General features: G+C 48.4%; 2 protein-coding genes and 1 long non-coding RNA gene across 10 annotated transcripts in view; 2 read left to right on the top strand and 1 right to left on the bottom strand.

Annotated features, from left to right (window-relative positions):
• The window catches only part of TTLL6 (tubulin tyrosine ligase like 6), a 39,296-nt gene extending 36,563 nt beyond the window's left edge, over positions 1-2,733 (bottom strand). The window contains exon 1 of the mRNA XM_043584165.1: positions 2,508-2,733. The gene's annotated coding sequence lies outside the window, so the exon portion shown is untranslated. The remainder of the gene's footprint in view (positions 1-2,507) is intronic.
• Positions 2,734-3,863: 1,130 nt separating this feature from the next.
• On the top strand, positions 3,864-4,415 carry LOC122484743. The gene is made up of 2 exons (XR_006297693.1): positions 3,864-3,950; positions 4,277-4,415. It is a non-coding gene; the product is annotated as an uncharacterized LOC122484743 (long non-coding RNA).
• Positions 4,416-13,185: 8,770 nt separating this feature from the next.
• The window catches only part of CALCOCO2 (calcium binding and coiled-coil domain 2), a 28,132-nt gene continuing 20,917 nt past the window's right edge, over positions 13,186-20,400 (top strand). For 3 of the 8 annotated variants that reach the window (XM_043584164.1, XM_043584161.1, XM_043584156.1), the window contains exon 1: positions 13,187-13,307. The gene's annotated coding sequence lies outside the window, so the exon portion shown is untranslated. Of the gene's footprint in view, positions 13,752-14,454; positions 14,548-20,400 lie in introns of all 8 variants that reach the window. The other 5 variants (XM_043584157.1, XM_043584162.1, XM_043584160.1 and 2 more) reach the window with 5 other exon arrangements.

Below are 20,400 nucleotides of genomic sequence, written 5' to 3'. Positions count from 1 at the left end.
TGCCTTTCATTGGCCACCAGGGGGAGGGAATGAGCCCTGGGATGGCTTCATGCAAAAACACATTGCAGATTATTTGGAAAAATCTCACAGCAAGGGAGCGTTTCCACTGCTGAAAGACTATACGTGCTGACTCCTCTTCTTCCCCCTAGAGGCGCACGGAAAATATCTAGCGCTTTCTTTGGCAAGGCGGAATTAATACGGGTGTCAATACATTGGAGAAAAGAATTATTTGGTGGTTACGAACAGATCACGGAGCATGTTTAAAGTTGTAACTAAGTTTTTTCATCCCGACCTTCAGAGCCTGGACTTTTCTTTCAGTCTGTAGAATTACATATAGCACTGAAGGGCCATCCTACTGTGTCTGCCGGATGACTACCTTCTCTTCTCCCAAATAATATGTTTTCCCGCACCTCCTCCCTTTTACAACTTTGGGTCCTCATTCCTCTACCAGAAGCATCCCTCTGAAGGCTTCCAGTGGCTAGCTCCTGGAAAAGGTTGAAAGTAGGTTGGGGAAGATGGGGAGGTTAGATCTCTGGATCTTGCTTTCAGCTTTGCCTCTTTGATTTTGTATGGCATAAGAAGCCAGGTAATATCGCCTCCCTCATTCCCTTTTTTTTTTCAGTGTCATTGACACACAATGTTACATTGCTTTCAGGTTCACCTTCATTCCCTATCTTTTATTCCCTATCTTTTCTGTGATTACCGGACCACCAGAAGATAAAAACTTCACATCGAGAAAAGTGCTTTGGGGTGCCTGGGTGGCGCAGTCAGTTAAGTATCCAAGTTCAGCTCAGGTCATGATCTCACGGTTTGTGGGTTCGAGCCCCGCGTCCAACTCTGTGCTGACAGCTGAGAGCCTGGAGCCTGCTTCGGATTCTGTGTCTCCCTCTCTCTCTGCCCTTCCCCCACTCACACTCTCTTTCTCAAAGATAAATAAATATATATTTTAAAAAGAAAAGTGCGGGCCGCCTGGGTGGCTCAGTCAGCTGAGCGCCGATTTCAGCTCAGGTCATGATCTCATTGCTTGTGGGTTCGAGCCCCCGTCGGGCTCTGTGCTGACAGCTCAGAGCCTGGAGCCTGCTTCGGATTCTGTGTCTCCCTGTCTCTCTGCCCCTCTCCTGCTTGTGCTCTGTCTCTCTCTTTCTCAAAAATAAAATAAACATTAAAAACAATTTTTAAGTGCTTTGAGCTTTGATGCAGGCAGAATAAATTGAGATGCTTTTTATGAACTTTTGCCTTTTCATTCTAGCCACCCTTGGAATTTCAGCCCAGGGACTAAATGGGTTCTTAGCAAGATGTGGATTAACAAGGGAGGGATGGGGGCACTCAACTGCGTAAGGGCTGTGCCAGTAAGAAGTGCTGAGAGTGACCAGCCATGTTCTCTGGAAACACTCAGAATCTTGCTGACTCAGATTCCATTTTTTGCTCTGCCAGAAACTGAGGGGAAGATGCATTGTTCAAGGCAGGCTCACGCCCAGCCATTTTCTGCACAATACTCTGCATCACCAGCAAAGACAGATGGATCTGGATCCAGATCCCAGCTCTACTTCCTAGTGGGTGACTGTGGGTGAGAAACTGAGTTTCTTTGTACCTCAGTTTCCTCATGAGGAAAATGAAGAAAATAATATCTATCTTGGGGCGTTATTTAAAGACGAAATGAGTTAACATTTATAATGCTCTTAAAGCAGTGCTTGGCTTAAAATAAAAGCTATGTAAAATGAAAATATAACAGCAGGATTGGTGTATCTATTAAATAACTTACTGAATGAAGAGCCTGGTACATACCGGTGCTTAGTAAAGGTTAGCTCCCTTCCCATCTCGTTCCCAAATGTGAGTTACATTTTTCCTAGGGTTCAAATCCCAAAGGAGAACATTCCTCAAGCCTAGAAGAATTCTCCCTCGGGAGGTGAGAAATAGGAAAGGGGGAGCTGAAAAGGAGGGGTAGGGGTATTTGTTGAGGGCTGTGCTGGCTATCCAAAACAGAAGGGTCTTTCTGGAAGGTTTCTCCAGGCAAAGGAAGAAAGGTGATCAGGAGAAAGGCCCAGCGATGGGGAAGGAGGCAGAGAAAGTTTGGCGATTCCCAGGGATCTCCGGTATCTAAGGGACAGCTCCCTGGGCGGGGTTTGGGAAATCCAGGGCAGGAAGTGAGGGTGCCCCAGGTTCGGGTGAGAAGCGGGGACAGGAGGGGTTATGGAGCCAGAAAAGGAAGAGAGTGAGGGCAAGGTCCTGGCATCGGGGTCTTGAGGATGAGAAAGGGAGCGAGGGTATTTCCGGGATGAACGCCAGTACGGAGCTGGGAAGAGATGAGCTGCGGCGCCAAGGGGGAGCAGGGACTGGGAGGGCGAGTGGCGTTGGCCATAGAGAGCCACCAGGGAGGACAGAGGGAGTAACCCTGGCGAACTAGGCACCGAGGGGGACTTCGGGGGTATGAAGAACCAGGTTTTCCGTGGGGAGACACTAGGAGGCCGCGATCTAGGGCCAGCATCGGGTTTGGGGGGGGCTCTTACCCGCAATTCCTATCTCCCCGTCTTGCCCCCGCTCTGCTGCGCGTATCGGTCGCAGCCACACTTTCGGGCCCCCTCCTCAAAAGACTTAAGGAGACAAGGTCCCATTGGCTGCCCCACAACCCTTAAGCCCAACCCGCGCTCCTCCTAACTTGGGGTGCGCCCAGCCCACATATATTTGCATATAGGGCTTTCCAGGTCTTCGATTGGCCCCAGCGGCAGGCGGCCGTGCCCCCCCCCCCCCCAATCCAATTAACCGCCCCTTTGCTCTGAGAGGCCAGCGCCCGAGGTCGTCCCTGGAGACGCGGAGGACGCTTGGGCCGCGCTCCTCGCGCTCGGGGCGGCTCCACTGCTAGCCCTGCGCGGGTCCCCGCCCTCCCCCGCCCGCGCCGTCGGGGCGTCGGGGCGTCGTGCGCAGGCGCAGCTGGAGCCTCGGGGCCGAGCGGATCCGAATTGTCTGCCTCGGAAGCTCCAGCTGCCCCGGAGGGGGAGGGGGAGGGGGAGGGGGAGGGGGAGGGGGGCGAGTGGGGTGCACCGAGGGGGGCGGTCTCGTCCTCTGGCGCTCTGGGGAGGGTGAATAGCCGAAGCCGGGACCAGAGGGGAGCCGCGCAGACAGCATTGGATTGAGACCCAAGTCAAGATCTCAGGCATGTGTAATCCTGGGCAGTTGACATCATCTCTCCGGGTTTAGCTTCTCCAACAGTAGATACCGCAAACCTGCAAGGAACCGCTCTGGCTTACTGAATCATGACATCTCAGAGGGGGGGGGGGGTCGTGGCCCCTCTACCGAACGAGCCCCTGGCCGAGAGAGGCGGCCGCGCAGGGCTCTGGGGTCTGGGCTTCGCACAGCGACATTCTGACTGTCCTCTGGCAGGCGGGGGAATCAGAGTAATGACTGGATTCGCATGATCGTGGTTTCCTTCCGTTTCCGCCTGTGTCAGCCCAGACTCCTGCGGGCCTGCAAAGGTTGGCGGCCAGTAGAGCTGTTTCTACCTGGGTTCGTTCAGGATTGGGGAAAGACCAAAGGATCGACTTAAAACTCCTGAAGGGGGAGGGGGGGCGGGGGGTCAGTTGGTCGGCTCAGGTCATGACCTCACGGGCGGTGAGTTCGAGCCCCAAATGGGGCTCTCCGCTGTCAGCATGGAGCCCGCCTGGGATTCTCTCTCTCTCCCTCTTTCTCTCTGGCCCTCCCCCGCTTGCTCTCTCGCGCACGCTCTCTCTCGACATGAATGAATAAACTTTAAAAAGCACTTTAAAAAAAAAATAAATAAAATTCCTGAACCACAGTGTTCTTAGGAAACTCCCTGATGGATGGCGCCGGGGATTTCTTGTTGCCTATATCCATTGTTCTTCATTCTGCAGATTTCCAGATGCTCGAATTGATGTTCCTGAAATGTAGCTGCTCCTGCGGGAAAGGATTGTTCAGTCCCAAGGAGTAAGACTTAGGTAAGACTCTGCAACATTAACTCTCACGCTGAGGATAGAGTTCTCTTCCCTCGGTTGAGGGGAGACAGAGGAGACACAGGCCCTTCCCAGAGAAGCCGTAATCAAAAGGACTAGTGGAAGAGGCCAGATCCTCGCTGATGTGGAGGATGTGGAGTTAGTCCCGGAGAGTTTCCGAGAGGATGAAGGTTTTAGCAGATTCATTGGGAACATTGTGTCCAATCCATGTGCCTGGGACTTCGTGCTGGCCTCTGATCCCTTATCTGAATAAAGCAGAGCTTTACAACAGTCCGCTGCCCCTCTCCCTGACACACCCCTTATGTCCCCAGGGAGGCTCTGTTCCTGGACACTTGGACATTCCAAAAATTGTGTAAACAAGTCTCATCAGAAGCCCATTTTGAAGCCCCAGTCACACCCCCAACCCTTCCCCCCCTTATAAAACTGATACATAATAAACCTTTATGCCTAGCTGTTTGTACAGTTACTCACGACTGAGTGCTCTCATATGCCTGTAAATTAACTGTTAACCTTTTGATCTAAGTTGCTGGAGGAAGTTTTCCTCCCGGCACAGGACCCTGTCCCTTTACCAGCTGATCTGCCCAGGCAGGAGCCTAGAGGCAAAGGCATGGCTTAGCCCCAAGTGGACAATGAAAGCCTGGTTAGTGATGCTTAGATTCACGCTGGAGGGCCTGAGGTGAAACCAGGGGCCCATCTGCTGCTCTTCCAGAAACCTCCCTGCCACCCTATCCTCTACCTCTTCCCTCCGTCCCCCTTCCCTCCAGGTGGCCCTGGGCTATCGCGCCCCTCCCCACCTCCGGGGCCCTGGAGGCCCAGGTGACCAGTCGTCAACTGGCCAAGAGCAGATGCTTCCCTAAGACCAACCGTCCCGGCTCTGTTTCCCTCCCCCTTCCGGCCTCTTTCTTTCCCCCAGTGTCCCACCAATCTCCTCTGCCAAGCTCGGGCTTTGGTCTGAGGTCCCTCTGGAGTGATATTGTGATGGAAATGAGGGAGAGGATGCGGGAGGGAGCGGCAAAGATTTACAACTTCCGGAGGGTTTCCATTAAAATCCCTGACAACTGGTTATTGACGAGAGGGTTGGCCACAGTGGGAGCTAATAGGCCAGAGCCTGGCACCCCTGTCCTTTCAGGGGTGCTGACAACGGGGTGAAACAGTAGAACTGCCCCCACTGTGGAGCAAAGCATCCCCTCCAGGGCCGGAGGGACGGCCGGGAAATCAGAAAGCATCCGTGATTTGTGCCAGGCAAACCCCAAACAGAAGGATCCCTGAGGCAAACACCGAGGGTTTTTCTGGGCCTGAGTGTGAAAGGTTGAAGCAGTGTGTTGAGCCTCCTTCGGTCGTCAGAAAAGTTGGACCGCGTCCCCTCCCCCGAAACTCAAACTCAGAGGCAAAAGTGCCCAAGGGAGAGACTGCAGGCACAGGTATGAAATTTGTTTTCACGGGCTTTTTGTTCCCAAGGCACCCACCTGACTAAATAGTAAGACAGTTTCCCCTCAGAATGGTGTCTGCTCTCCGGTTGACACACAGGCTCCTTCTCAGTTTGGGACTCTTCCTCTCAGTAGTTGATGGGGGAACAAAGAAAGTCCTGCTTCTGCCTGTACCAGTCAAAGGAAGTCTTGGTATGGGACACCTGGGGGGCTCAGTCGGTGAAGCGACCGACTTCGGCCCAGGTCATGATCTCACAGTTTGTGAGTTCGAGCCCCGCGTCCGGCTCTGTGCCGACAGCCCGGAGCCTGGAGCCTGCTCCAGATTCTGTGTCTCCCTCTCTCTCTCTGCCCCTCCCCCGCTCACTCTTTGTCTCTCGTTCTCTCAACAGAGCAAAACAAACAAAATAAAAAACTTAAAAAAAAAAACACACACACACAACCACAAAGCAAGTCTCGGTATCTGTACCAGGGATGATGGCGTTGGGAGTGGAAATGAGACAAAGATTCTTAGAAGACCTTTTTTTTTTTTTTTTCTCATACCGCAGGTTTTGGTTTGGGTTCTGTTTTGGTTTTTTTTTTTGCTTTAAGTCTGCAAGGTCTGAGAGTCACAGAATCAGAGTTCTTTTTCAATCAGAAGAGATCTTACAGGCCACCCGGTATTTCTCTTGTGTTTAGAAGACGAAATTGAAAGGCGTCCGGGGTGGGGGGGGCTTAGTCCGTTAAGCATCTGACTCTTGGTTTCGGCTCAGGTCACGATCTCATGGTTCATGAGACCGAGCCCCGCGTCGGGCTCTGTGCTGGCAGTGCAGAGCCTGCTTAGGATTCTCTCTCTCCCTTTCTCTGCCCCTCCTCTGCTTGCTCTCTCTCTCTCTCTCAAAATAAATAAATAAAATACACTTAAAAAAAAAAAAAAGAATTAGAAGAGGAAATCGAGGCCCAGAAAAATGTAGTGGGACTTACAAGCAGTTATGGTCACACAGAATCTTTGCTTTTTATTTATTTTTTAATTAAAAAAAATTTTTTAATGTGTATTTATTTTTGAGAGAGAGAGAGAGAGACACACACACACACACACACACACACACACACAGAGCATGAGCAAGGGAGGGGCAGCGAGAGAGGGGGACCCAGAATCCAAAGCAGGCTCCAGGCTCCGAGGCGTCAGCACAGAGCCTGACTCGGGGCTCAAACTCACGGACCAGGAGAACGTGACCTGACACTTAACCGACTGAGCCACCCAGGTGCCCCTTGAATCTTTGCTTTTTACAAAATTGTTTAATGATTGACTTAAATATTCAATGAGTATAGAATGGTGAAGTAAATTATGGTAGAATCACTTATTACAACAAAAAGGAAACCAATAATCATATGGTGTATAGCAATATAAAACGGTGTTTGGGGGCGCCTGGGTGGCTCAGTCGATTGAACATCTGACTTCGGCTCGGATCATGATCTCTCACGGCTTGTGAGTTTGAGCCCCACGTTGGTCTCTGTGCTGACAGCTCGGAGCCTGGACCCTGTTTCGGATTCTGTCTCTCCCTCTCTCTCTGACCCTCCCCTGCTCACACTCTGTCTCTCTCTCCCTCAAAAATAAATAAACATTAAAAAAAAATTTTTTTAATGGTGTTTAACCCAACAGTAGTAAGCAACAACAACAAAAAATTGCAAAGGCTATGACTATACTCGTGTCAAACGTGCATTTGTATGCATAAAAAACTGAAAGAAATGTTAAGAGAATTTTCTAAGGAAAGGAAAAGCATGACTCTCCTACAGATATAAAAATGAACGCATGTTAAAGATTTTATGTAACTCAGTAGCGAGCCAGTCAGTCAGATGATTCAGCTGGTTCCAAAAAAGCGGCACAATTTGTCTGATAAAAAAGAACGTTGTGGGGCGCCTGGGTGGCGCAGTCGGTTAAGTGTCCGGCTTCAGCCAGGTCACGATCTCGCGGTCCGTGAGTTCGAGCCCCGCGTCGGGCTCTGGGCTGATGGCTCAGAGCCTGGAGCCTGTTTCCGATTCTGTGTCTCCCTCTCTCTCTGCCCCTCCCCCGTTCATGCTGTGTCTCTCTCTGTCCCAAAAATAAATAAACGTTGAAAAAAAAATTAAAAAAAAAAAGAACGTTGAAAGAAATTGCAAATGGACGCAAAACTGCTTTTTCTTCCACAAGGAAAGGAGGCAAAATAGTCCAACCTCTATCAGATCAGACAGAAATTCCTTGCCAATCAGTTACCTACAATTTACGGAGTTGTAAAATACTTCCCATAGAATCAGTTCAAATTGGCTAATTCAGGGAAGGGTGTCCAACAGAGAGATTTTTCTCTACAGACAACAGTCTTGAAAATATGTGTAGGATTATGAAATGTCTCTTTCTTTTTAGTTTATTTAATGTAACTTTTTAAAACAAAGATATGCCCCCCAAATTCTTACAGGGACCATACAATATCCCCTGAAATGTTCAATAGGTGATTTGGTTTGCCCACACATTCTAGAAACACAGGGTTCACGTGAGGCATACCTGGCTCCTGTTTCTCCAAAAGTTTATAAAACAGCACACCCGGGGTGCCTGGGTGGCTCAGTCGGTTGAGCGTCCAACTTCGGCTCAGGTCATCATCTTGCAGTTCGTGAGTTCGAGCCCCGCATCGGGCTCTGCGCTGACAGCTTGGAGCCCCGAGCCTGCTTCGGATTCTGTGTCTCCCTCTCTCTCTGCCCCTTCCTCGCTCATGCTCTCTCTCTGTCTCTCAAAAATGAATAAACGTTAAAAAAAAATTAAAAAAAAAACAACAAAGCAGCACACCCAACCTGCATTCGTTGAAAGCCTAATGGTATCCCAACCTAATTAGTAGTCTCCTTCTTGCCATCGGTTATTCAATTCTTCTCTTTCTCAAAGCCGGGCGTAGAAACTCTCTGTACTTGGGAATGCAAGCTGGTGCAGCCACTCTGGAAAACAGTATGGAGGTTCCTCAAAAAACTAAAAAGAGAACTACCCTACGACCCAGCAATTGCACTACTAGGCATTTATCCAAGGGATACAGGTGCTGTTTCGAAGGGACACATGCATCCCCATGTTTATAGCAGCACTATCAACGATAGCCAAAGTATGGAAAGAGCCCAAATGTCCATCGATGGATGAATGGATAAAGAAGATGTGGTCTATCTGTACAATGGAGTATTACTTGGCAACCAAAAAGAATGAAATCTTGCCATTTGCAACTGTGTGGATGGAACTGGAGGGTATTATGCTAAGTGAAATTAGTCAGTCAGAGAAAGACAAATATCATATGACTTCACTCATATGAGGACTTTAAGAGACAAAACAGATGAACATAAGGGAAGGGAAGCAAAAATAATATAAAAACAGGGAGGGGGACAAAACAGAAGAGACTCATAAATATGGAGAATAAACTGAGGGTTGCTGGAGGGGTTGTGGGAGGGGGCATGGGCTAAATGGGGAAGAGGCACTAAGGAATCTACTCCTGAAATCATTGTTGCACTGTATGCTGACTAATTTGGATGTAAATTTTAAAAAATAAAGTTAAAATTAAAAAAGAAACTCTCTGTACTCTGCAAGGCATCCAATTGCAGAGTCTTAGGTGGTTACAGAGACGGCGAGCTCCGAGGGATAAAATTCCTCTCACTGTCTTTTTCCAGGGAGTGGAGAGTCTAAACGCCAGAGTCATTGCCACGGGATAGAGCTGGGCAGGGCTGGGGCGAGCGCAGGGGTAAAAGTGAGCCGCTGCTTGGACATCTTGTAGGCTGCCTCCTGCCTCTCCTTCCCATAGTCCACACCCCTGTCGCCCGGATACTGTAGCTTTGCACCAGCCAGGACAGTGCTGACACATATCTATTTAAATTTCAATTTGATAGGGAATTTCCATGTCTGCGTGGGTTCCCCATAGGTACCTGCATATGCTATTAAATTTTATTTTCTCCAAATAAATAAGTAAATACTCCATATAAAACCCAGTTCCCCGGTGCACTAGCCACATTTTAGGTGCTCGACAGCTACATGCGGTCAGCACAGTTACTGAGCACTGCCTTCGCTGCGGAGAATCCTACTGGAGAGCACTACTGGGGAGGACTATTCCCTCTCTCCACGTCGTTTCTCCTCCATCCCTTTTCCTGCGGGCCAAGCTTGTTATTCAAAATAAATCAAATGTCACCTTTGACCAGGACTCTTTGACCAAACTTTGGTTGGGCTCCTCTGAGCCCTCTTGACTAGGCTTCAACCTTGGGCTTCTACGTCTGCCTTTGCCAAGTCCACAGCTGGGGTGCAGGGGTGCCAGGGCACCTGGCTCTGAGTGAGGGGGTGAGGGGGTGGGGGGGGGCAAACAGACCAGGTTCAGCCACTCACCACTGACAAAATGCAAAGACAGGTGGCGGAACAAGAAAGGAATTTATTTCAGGGAAGGGCAACACCGGGAAGACAGTGGACCCTCTGAAATACAATCTCCAAAGTGCCGAAAATACTCCTGGGTTTTGTAAGGAAAATGTGGGACAGAGGTCAGAGAGTACTGCAGGTGGAAAGCGAAGGTCAGGTCATTGTTGTCTTGAGGTCACGTGGGGTCTTGCTGGCTCAGGGCAGTCGTTGTTGCTTGAGGGGATAGTTTTGGTTCCCATCACGATGATTTGCCTGCGGGTTCTTTTGCCCGAATTAAGAGATAAGCAGGAAAAAGAAAACTTTACTTAGAAAGTACAGACTGAGGTCAAAATGGAGGTAGTTGAGGTCCTCTTTCAAGTCCGGTTTCAGCAAAAATCTTAAATCAGCTTAGAGAGAATCCTTACTCTTCCTATCTGATCAATCCCTAGCCTGCCTTCAGCAAGAATCCTATTAAATCAGTTTAGCAAGAACCCCCCGTTCTTGATGTCTTCTCCTCTTAGTAATTTTCCACCACTGACTCCCTCATTCTGCTTGATTGGCTGTAAATCCCCACTTGTCCTTACTGTTTTTGGAACTGGGTACAATCTCTCTCTGTTTGAAATGCTCCTATTACAACCGTCCCAAATAAGGTTTTCCTTTCTGTTTTAACAGGCGTCAGAATAATTTTTTCTTTACCACTTTTTCTATGAAACCTTCTTTCTTGCCCCTAGGAAAAATGAATTCTATGCTACCTTAGCACTATGTAAATTCCTCTTCTAAAGCCACTACCATGGGGTATCATACTCATTTATCCATTTGTCTGCCCTTATGGATTACCGACCTCTCATGAAGAATAAATATGGTGAGAGTCATGATTAAGAGCACAGTCGGGGCGCCTGGGTGGCGCAGTCGGTGAAGCGTCTGACTTCAGCCAGGTCACGATCTCGCGGGTCCGGGAGTTCGAGCCCCGCGTCAGGCTCTGGGCTGATGGCTCAGAGCCTGGAGCCTGTTTCCAATTCTGTGTCTCCCTCTCTCTCTGCCCCTCCCCCGTTCATGCTCTGTCTCTCTGTGTCCCAAAGATAAATAAACGTTGAAAAAAAAATTAAAAAAAAAAAAAGAGCACAGTCATTTATTTGAGTCAGAATGCTCAGTTCAAAGTCTTCTGATGGCACTTACTATCTGGGTGAGCTTGCACAAGTAACTTTACGTCTCGAAGCCTCAACTGTCTCATCTGTGAAAAGGGTATAATAAAAAGTTCTTCCCTTGTAAGGATTCAATGAGAAAACCCACTGTGTCACGCAGAGTAACTACCCCCATCCCCAGTCTTCGTCTCCATTCCTAACACTTGAAGATACGAGAGGAGGATTTTCTCTGTAGGTCTGAATATTGATTCCCATTCCTTCAATATCCAGTTATAAAGGGTTCCACTTGCAGCCTTCCCTTGACACTTCTATTGGAAATAAATCACGAACTAATCAATGTTTTTTATTCCACGCTATCGAACTTAGCTTCCCAAAATGTCAACAAAACAACCTGTTGATAAGACAAAACTGAGATCATTCTTACCTTACTGAGGAAGAAGACGGTCTTTTTTTTTTTTTTTTTTTTCTTTTAAGTAGGCTTTTTGCCCAGCACAGGGCCCTATGTGGGGCTTGAACTCACAACCCTGAGCTCAAGACCTCAGCGGAATCAAGAGTCAGACGCTTAACTGACTGAGCCACTCAGGCACCCCACAAGGATACTTTCTTGCCAAAGTTGTAGCCGCAGCACAGAGGCAGAAGGACAAAACAGTGGTGTTTATTGAGACTCTGAAGTTGGTTTGGGGAAGGGGTGGGTGGATTTCTCAATGCAAAGATAGAGGCAAAAGTTGATTAGGGTAGGGTAAGGGTCATGATATCATAGTTTAGTATGGGTGGACACAGCCAAGCGAGGATTTTGAGGCCAAGGGCTCTTAGAGTCTATCATCATGAGATGCTTTCTCTTAAAGAATCAGTGGTTCTTTTAGGCAGTTCCTAAAATGCACAATGGATTCATTTGCATTTTTAACCTCCCCACAAGAGTGTCACGAAATAGTTGTGTTAATATAGACATTAAGGTATGTAGGGGTAGGAGATTTCAGTTCCAAGGGCTTTTTAGAAAGCCACTAAGTAAAATTAAGGGAGATGTATCCAGGATACTGAGGGCACTTATCCCTGTAGGCAGAGTTTAAAATGGAAAGGCAGGGGCGCCTGGGTGGCTCAGTCGGTTGAGCGCCGACTTTGGCTCAGGTCACGATCTCACGGTCCGTGAGTTCGAGCCCCGCATCGGGCCCCTGTGCTGACAGCTCAGAGCCCGGAGCCTGTTTCAGATTCTGTGTCTCCCTCTCGCTGACCCTCCCCTGTTCATGCTCTGTCTCTCTCTGTCTCAAAAATAAATAAACGTTAAAAAAAAAATGGAAAAGCATAATTTTGGTCACTCAGAAGGTGATTTGAACTTTCAAAAGAAGCCCCAGTCCCTGATTTACTCATTATTCCCCACCATGCATTCATCTCGGTTGAATGCCACCAGTCTTGAGAGAAGACAGAATAAGGAATGTTCATGCCCCTACCTGAAATGTAAAGTGGCTTCAGGGGCATAAATCCCCCCGCGTTAGACTGCACAGAAAAGTTTCTGTCCAGATTTAGATGGATGCTACTCCTTATAGAAGAGGCACTTCTCAATTTACCTGTCCATAGAAAAGTATGTGCAGCGTTAAAGAAATAATTATTCTGACATTTGTTAAACCCGTAAGAGAGACATTATCCAGGACTATTGCCACAGGGACCGTTACAATAGAGGAGACATATGGTGCTCAATTCCACATACGATAAGGACAAGTGCATGAAAAATTACTAAAGGGAGACATCAAGGGTAGGAGGCGATTCCTGTTGAAGTGCCTTAGCAGAATTCTTGCTGAAGGCAGGCCGTCGATCAGCTATCAAGGGTGAGAATTTCCAAGTTGACTTTGCAGGATTCTGAGTTTATGCTTAGTAAGAACTACCCTGACAGAGTTAACACTAAAAAATAATTTCATTATAGAAAGGGAATGATGAGACACAGGAAGTGGGGCACATAGGGAGATTGCTGGATCTCCTTTATTTAGGGGCAGGCGGGAGGCATGATTAAATGCCAAAGGGGGTCTCATCTGTAAGACTCTTAGGGAAGTGGGATGTGGGGGCAGGAGAAAAATGAAGATGACTTCTCGATGGCCCTTTCTCGTTCAGGACTGGAAGAAGTAAAGTTTTGGGCTTTTTTTTTAAAGGTAAGTAAACAGCTCATTCTAAGGGAAAAATAGGCTCCTTGGGGTGAGAATGCTGTTTGGGATGGGCGAAAAGCACAAAGAGCCGCAGAGCGCCCCGGGGGCTCAGTCACCTGAGCACTACAAGTCCCAGCAAACATCGCGGCGAGGGCGGAGCTTGGTAGCCGTTGTGACGTGGTGGGCGGGATCAGACGGGATCTGCCGTCCCAGGAGTTTTTAGCCCCGCCCCTGTCCCTTGCCCTGCCCTGTTGCTGTTGTGCCGACGCCGGCTGCTACCCCCGGTGAGTCCCTGGAGTGAAAGGAGGGCAATTAGGGGCAGTTGGGCCTTCGGGTTCCCCAAATTCAGACTTCCACTCCTGAGGAGGCACCTTGGGCAGGCAGAGATGTGGCTAGTTTCGGTTTTCACCAGCTTCCATCTTTCTAGGGTGACAGTAAGTGTGAGTGGCGTCATGGAGCCCCTGGAGCCCCTCCCGTGGCCTTGGAGGGTTGAGGGGCAGTTTTCTCCCGAGGAGGGCCGAGCTTCAGTGCTTGTGGCCGGGTGGCAGGCTCCTTGAGCAGAAGGGACCCCTCTGACGGCGAGTCAGGGTCTTGACGTCACAGCGTCATCTACCCCACCCCCCACCCCCCAGTGGGCTGAGGTCTTGGCAGTTCCTTAATCCCTATCCTTGACGACATCAGCATCGCTGTTTACTTCGAGGCGGCGGCGCTCTGCCCGGTCACCCTAGGCAAGTTACTTTCTCTTTGGGTCTCAGTTTCCCTGTCCGTGATCCCCAAAGCCCCTTTCCTTCAGATGAGGCCTTCTGTAATTGGAGATATTCTAGGCAGCCGAGAAGAAAGAGCGTAGTGACCTGTTTTTTTACGGTTGATCTCCTGTAGCCCCTCCTCACCGCTACCATCACCCCAATTCAGTGTAGGTGCTAATGTTCCCCGTTAGGATTTCAACCCCTCCCAGGCGTGTTAACTTTTCCGGATCACTTGGATTCTTTGTTCCTGATGCAAGCCAACAAGTGGCCTTTGCTGGAGCTGAGTAGAATAACACAGATGCTATGTATTATAACTTAACTTCCCCTGTTGGCAAAAACCGTTTCAAGCAAAAGACTTTTAATGCAGTCGGTCTTTGTAGATTACGGAGAGTACCTGACTAGGAACTATCCAGGTGACTCACTTTCACGGGTATTTTCAAAGGGCCTCTAACCTGAAACTCGACCCTTGAGCAGGTATGACAGCTGTGGAGTGGAAAGGACCCCGAGAGAGACAGTGAGAGTTACATAGTGTCGAGAAGCTGTATTATCTTTCAAGTCAGGTGGTACATCCAGGGCTCTTTAAAAACTTTGTGCTTGTCGATATCATACCATGGTTCCTTCTTTCCTTGGATGACAAGAGAGGCCGGGTAGATGACCTCTTTCGCTTTCTTTTTCTTTCACTTAGGATCACCATGATCGCTGGGAAGTTTCTTAGAGATTTTCTAGCCTGATCCATGCGTTTTACTGATGAGGATCCTGAGGCCTAAAAGGAGGGAGAGTGAGTTGGTTAAGATCGCAGAGCAGGGGCGCCTGGGTGGCGCAGTCGGTTAAGCGTCCGACTTCAGCCAGGTCACGATCTCGCGGTCCGTGAGTTCGAGCCCCGCGTCAGGCTCTGGGCTGATGGCTTGGAGCCTGCAGCCTGTTTCCCATTCTGTGTCTCCCTCTCTCTCTGCCCCTCCCCCATTCATGCTCTGTCTCTCTCTATCCCAAAAATAAATAAACGTTGAAAAAAAAAATTTAAAGATCGCAGAGCTAGGACAGGAACCCAGGCCCCTTGGCTCCTAGCCTCGCTCCCTTCCCACTACACTTGAAATGCTGTCCCCACCCATGTCATTTCAGGGGTCAGCACGGTCACCCCTTTCAAGGAAAAAGTGTATCATCTCGTTAAGTTAGAGGTGGAGGACACGGCTTTGAGCCTCTCAAACCGTTTCTTCTGGTTGCCTGCATCTCCTGTCCCAGAACGATTTTTCTTTTCTTCCCTGGTACCGTTGCCTCTGCTGGTGTGGGGTGTGGCGGAGGGCCTGCTTAGCACAAGCTGGGCAGCCAATCCCAACCGTTGTTAATGGGGAATATTAAAAGCCTCCTGGAGGTCCACAAGTTTTCTAAGGTACTCTGAAAGATTTTAGGTAAAGAACTAGAATGGGGGGCGCCTGGGTGGCTCAGTCGGTTAAGCGCCCGCCTCTTGATCTCGGCTCAGGTCTTGATCTCAGGGTTCATGAGCGCGAGCCCTGAATAGGGATCCGTGCTGCTGGCCGGGAGCCTGCTTGGGATTCTGTCTCTCCTTTCCGCCCCTCCCCTGCTGGTGCACACATGTGTGTGTCCTCTCTTTTTCTCTCTCTCTCTCTCTCTCAAAATAAACGAACTTAAAAAAAAAAAAAAAAAGAACTAGAATGATCTTGGAAATTTTGTTTTGTTTTTTTAATAGTCTTTTTTGTTTTTAAGTTTGTTTATTTTGAGAGAGAGAGAGTGCAAGTGGGCAGGGGGCAGAGACAGACAGACAGAAGATCCGAAGCAGGCTCCGTGCTGTCAGCGTAGAGCCTGACATGGGGCTCAAACTCAGGAACCCCATGAGATCATGACCTGAGCCGAAGTCAAGAGTCAGATGCTTAACCAGTGGAGCCACCCAGGTGCCCCTGAACTTGGAAATTTTGGATTCCAACAAGTGGCTCAATAGTTTGAAGACCAGTGACTGTGTGTCTTTGCTTTTGCTCATGGCCATCCTTACACCCAGAGTGGCCGCTGTCCATGTTCTCTAAGGGTAGTTTTGAGTACGTCTCTCTTCTTGGGCCTGGGAGGAGTGGGATTCAAATCCGTTCATGCATTTTGCTAATTGCCACTAGTTTAGAAAGTTGCATAAGCAGAATGAAGGAATTAGAGTAAATGTGGTTTGGTTTTTTTGCTTATCTTTGTTTTTACTGTTCCCAAATGAAGAATTGGTTTGCATTTCTCTCTTCGCTGTGGAAACATTTGGTTTCCTTCTGGGCACTAATCCAGAGACACTACTGATAGTCTTTATTTCTCTAAACATGTGCCCACTGGTATGAAAGGCTGATGCAAAAATGTTGGGCATACTCTATGACAGAACTTCTGTTATTTTTTTTTTTAGTTATTTTTATTTTTAAGATTATTTCTTCTTCCTGGTTAGGCATACACGGGGAGAATCTTTAGAAAAACTGGTGAGTTGGTTTGGTTGAGTATTTGCATTGTTAGAATCTGAACCAGGAAGCTTTGCAGTATTTTTAGATTTTTCTGCTAAAAAGCATATCCGTGTCCTTTATGAATTCACTCAGAGAGAGCCGAAGTAGAATTAGCTGTTCCTTTTCAGGAGAGCACAACAGAATCTATGCCCTCATGGAACGGTCCTGGGAGTAGTAGATTAGGCTTGAAAAGCTCATTAGATGAAAATGTGTCAGGTTTTCTTAGAAGCCAGAAGCCAGTTCAGGGGACTCATTTGAAAATACATTGCCTGTTATTGCATACATCCTCTGAGAACCCTAATCCTTTCGGAAACTGAGCTGAAAAATCACAGTCCAAGTAAAGTGCCTCTGACGGTTTGTTGAATCTCTGCGTTATCTTCCCATACTCGACCGTTTGCTTGTAGACATCCCTTCTTGGCCTTGGTCACTCCTTATGTGGCTAGTCTTTGGTGTGAGGGTAGGAAGAAGGAGTTAAGTGGAATACCAGCCCGTGATTTCTAGGGGACCTAATTTCATCCCACTGCGTTTTCATGACTCAGTAGCTCTCCAGGCTTCTACATTTTTGTTTGTTTATTTGTTTACGTTGACAGAGAACGAGCTGGGGAAGGGCAGACAGAGAGGGAGAGACAGAGAATCCCAAGTAGGTTTCTCGCTGTCACCCCAGAGCCTGATGGGGGTGGGGCTCAAACTCAAAAACCACAAGATCACAGCCTGAGCTGAAATCCAGAGTTGGATGTTTAACCATCTGAGCCACCCAGGCGCCCCCAGGCTTCTACGTTTAACTTTTATGTTTGTTTGGTTTTTTTTCTCCTTCCCTCCCTGGATATGATCAGAATTAGAAATGACGGTGGACATCATTAGACATGATGGTGGTTCTATGGGGGAAGAGTGGTTAAGGAAGGGGAAGTCGGGGGCGCCTGGGTGGCTCAGTCGGTTGAGCGTCTGACTTCGGCTCAGGTCATGATCTCACAGTTCATGAGTTCGAGCCCTGTGTTGGGTTCTGTGCTGACAGCTCAGAGCCCGGAGCCTGCTTCAGATTCTGTGTCTCCCTCTCTCTCTGCCCCTCCTCCACTCACACCCTCTCTCTCTCTCTCTCTCTCTCTCTCTCTCAAAATAAATAAACTTAAAAAAAATTTTTTTAATAAAAAAAAAAAAAGAAGGGGAAGTTGATGCTTAAATCCTTCCACTTTTCCTTCCATATCCTCTCTGCCCCTTCTATAAACAGTCATTTCTGGACTACTTTGTCAGAAAGGTAATTTCCCTAGCCATTATCAGAGCCCATTTCTCCCAGGGAACTTAATCACGGGGGGGGGGGGGGGGGGGAGGCTGGAGGAAGGGTTCAAGGATCACTGACTTTGGGGCCCCTTGGTGGCTCAGTTGGTTGAGCATCCAGCTCTCAGGTCATGATCTCATGGTTCGTGGGTTCGACCCCGGCATCAGGCTCTGTGCTGACACTGCAGAGCCTGCTTAAGATTCTCTCTTTCCCTCTCTCTGCTCCTCCCCTGCTCGCACTGTCTCTGTCTCTCTCAAAATAAACTTAAAAAAAAAAAAAAGAATCACTGACCTTAAAAATTAGTGGTAGATACCTTCCTTCCAGGAAAAATTCAATGAGCGACCTCTTTACCGACCCAGTTCAGATTGGCATGGTTATGCTCTAGATTTACCCATGGCCTTTTCTGTCCTCAGCTTTGGCCTCAACAGAGCCATTGCTGTTCTCCAGTCTGCCTGCCTCCTCAACCCCTTTCTCAGTCTCGGTGGAGGAGAGTTTTCTGTTTCGAGAACAACTGAGTTCCAGATGCCTAGAGAGCCATAGGTGCCCTCTGAGTCGTCTTGGGAAGGTGATGAGCTCTCTGAAATGGGAAACTTCACGGGGTCTTACATTTTTGATAAGCAAGGAACCAAGACTGTTGGCCTTTTGCAGGCAGATGATTAGATGTTCAGATGAATGTTAAGAGAGAGTTTCCACCGGCTGTACGCTCAAGCCTCAGAACGTGAGCTCGTGTGTGTGTGTGTGTGTGTGTGTGCGTGCGCGCGCTGTCCTTTCTTCAGTGTTCTGTTCACGAGCTCATCGATTGATTGTTTTCTCGAGTAAAGAAAGAGATCGCAGGAAGCCCTCTTACCCTTGGCTGGTCTGGCCTTTCAGAGTAACATCCATTTGCAAAACAGCTTGCCAGAGTTTGAGCGTGCAGAAGGTGGGTAATGGAGTGTGAATTTTATGGGTCCTGAAGGAAATCAAATCTGTGCCTTTTGTTTTTTTTGGCTCTTGAACCAGCTAGGCCAGCTGAACCAGCCATACCGAGAATCGACATAGCACTTGGAGATAATCATCTCTTCACCCTGTTTCAGAAAAGGGAAAGCTGAGAAACAGCAGCCTCTCTGAGGGTCTCCAACAAAATTAAGAGCAGGGCCTCAAAAAAATGAGCCGCATCGTCATTCACACCATTGTTTGCCTACAAAGCGCCTTCCTTTCATTTTTTGGTGAATCTCATGCATTTCATTTATTCAGTGAATACTTAATCAGCAATTGCTATGGGCTAGGCATTATGTGATGTACATTGGGGTGATAGTGTTAGGAAGTAAAAGAAGAGGGAGTTGGGGGCTCAGGTTAATTGAGAGACAGGCCCTGAAGCCACCCTTAACCCGCGTGTTCTTTATGATCCACAGATCACAGATTAGGTCGTTTTACAAGCTCAGATAAACGTTCCAGGCCGAGGACAGAGGGAATATGCTGACCTCAGTATGACTCGAGACCCCTAGGAAAGAGAGAGGTCCACAAGCAGAGAGAAGCCCTCCGTGGCCACCCTCCCGTAGCACCCAAGAGATCACACAGGCAGCCGCTTATCGTAAAGGAACCGGTTCTGACCTAGACGGGGACGTGACCTCCCCCTTCCTCAGAAACACTGATCTGAGGTTTGAGGTTGCGGATGTGGCTAAACTGTGTCACAAACCAGAAAGCCAATACATGTCTCAGTTCCTTAGCTCAATCCCAAGGCTAGGCAGTTCAGTGCCATCGAAGTCCTCTCGCCTTCTCTGTGAAAAATTGCCTACTGGAGGAGTTGAAAGAAGGGGCCTCGTTGCTTAGAGGCCAGAATAAAACCAGGAAATAAATAGGGTCAGGCAGGGCTAGAAGAGCTATGTTTTTTTGGTTATTTTACTTATTTTTACAAATTGTGCGTATATGGGGCGCCTGGGTGGCTCAGTCAGTTAAGCGTCCGACTTCGGCTCAGGTCGTGATCTCATGGTCTGTGAGTTCAAGCCCCGCGTCAGGCTCTGTGCTGACCTCTCAGAGCCTGGAGCCTGCTTTGGTTTCTGTGTCTCTGTCTCTGTCTCTGTCTCTCTCTCTCTCTGCCCCTCCCCTGCACGTGCGCGCTCTCTCTCTTTCTCTCTCAAGAACAAACACTAAAATAAATAAAAAGAAGTTGAGTGTATACAATCTTCCAGCATGTTCCAGCAGCCAAATTTGTAAGGTATTGCATTCCCGTGGATTCAGCTCTCCTTCATGTGCTGTGTACAGCTGAATATGTTTCCATTGCCCAGTGAAACCCTGGGTTGAGGACCATGGGTAGACTCACTAAATGTTAGACCAGGGTGGCATTTAGAAGAAAGAGCAGGCGACTTTTTGAGAGGCAGGAAATAGCCGGTCTCAACAATTCAAAAGACTCTGTTTCTTTTATATACTGTTTTACTTCCCAAATACTTTCCAATCCTTGAGTACATCTTTATCTGTACCGTGACCTGCGAAGGTGATCTACAGGTTTTATCCCCAATTTTATAGATAGGGATCCAACTCGCTTGCCGTCCTCCAAACGGGGGCAGCCTTCCTCTGTTTCGTTGCTTTTATGCGTGCCATTTCACTTACCTGGAGTTTTCTTACCCCCAAACCCTCTTGTCAAAACGTTCATCTTCCTTGAGGGATCATCCAGGACTCTGCTCACTCCTCAAAGCCTTTCTTCTCCTCTCTAACCATTGGCATCTCTCCCTCTTGTTTTTTGTTGTTGTTGTTTTAATGTTTTTATTTATTTTTGCGACAGAGAGAGACAGAACATGGGCACGGGAGGGCCAGAGAGAGAGGGAGACACAGAATCGGAAGCAGGCTCCGGGCTCCGAGCTGTCAGCACAGAGCCCGACGCGGGGCTCGAACCCACCGACTGTGA

Source organism: Prionailurus bengalensis, chromosome E1 (genome assembly GCF_016509475.1).
Source record: "Prionailurus bengalensis isolate Pbe53 chromosome E1, Fcat_Pben_1.1_paternal_pri, whole genome shotgun sequence".
Taxonomy (NCBI): Eukaryota; Metazoa; Chordata; class Mammalia; order Carnivora; family Felidae; genus Prionailurus; species Prionailurus bengalensis.
The sequence above is the reverse complement of the archived record's forward strand: the minus strand, read 5'-3'. Positions and strand labels throughout refer to the sequence as shown.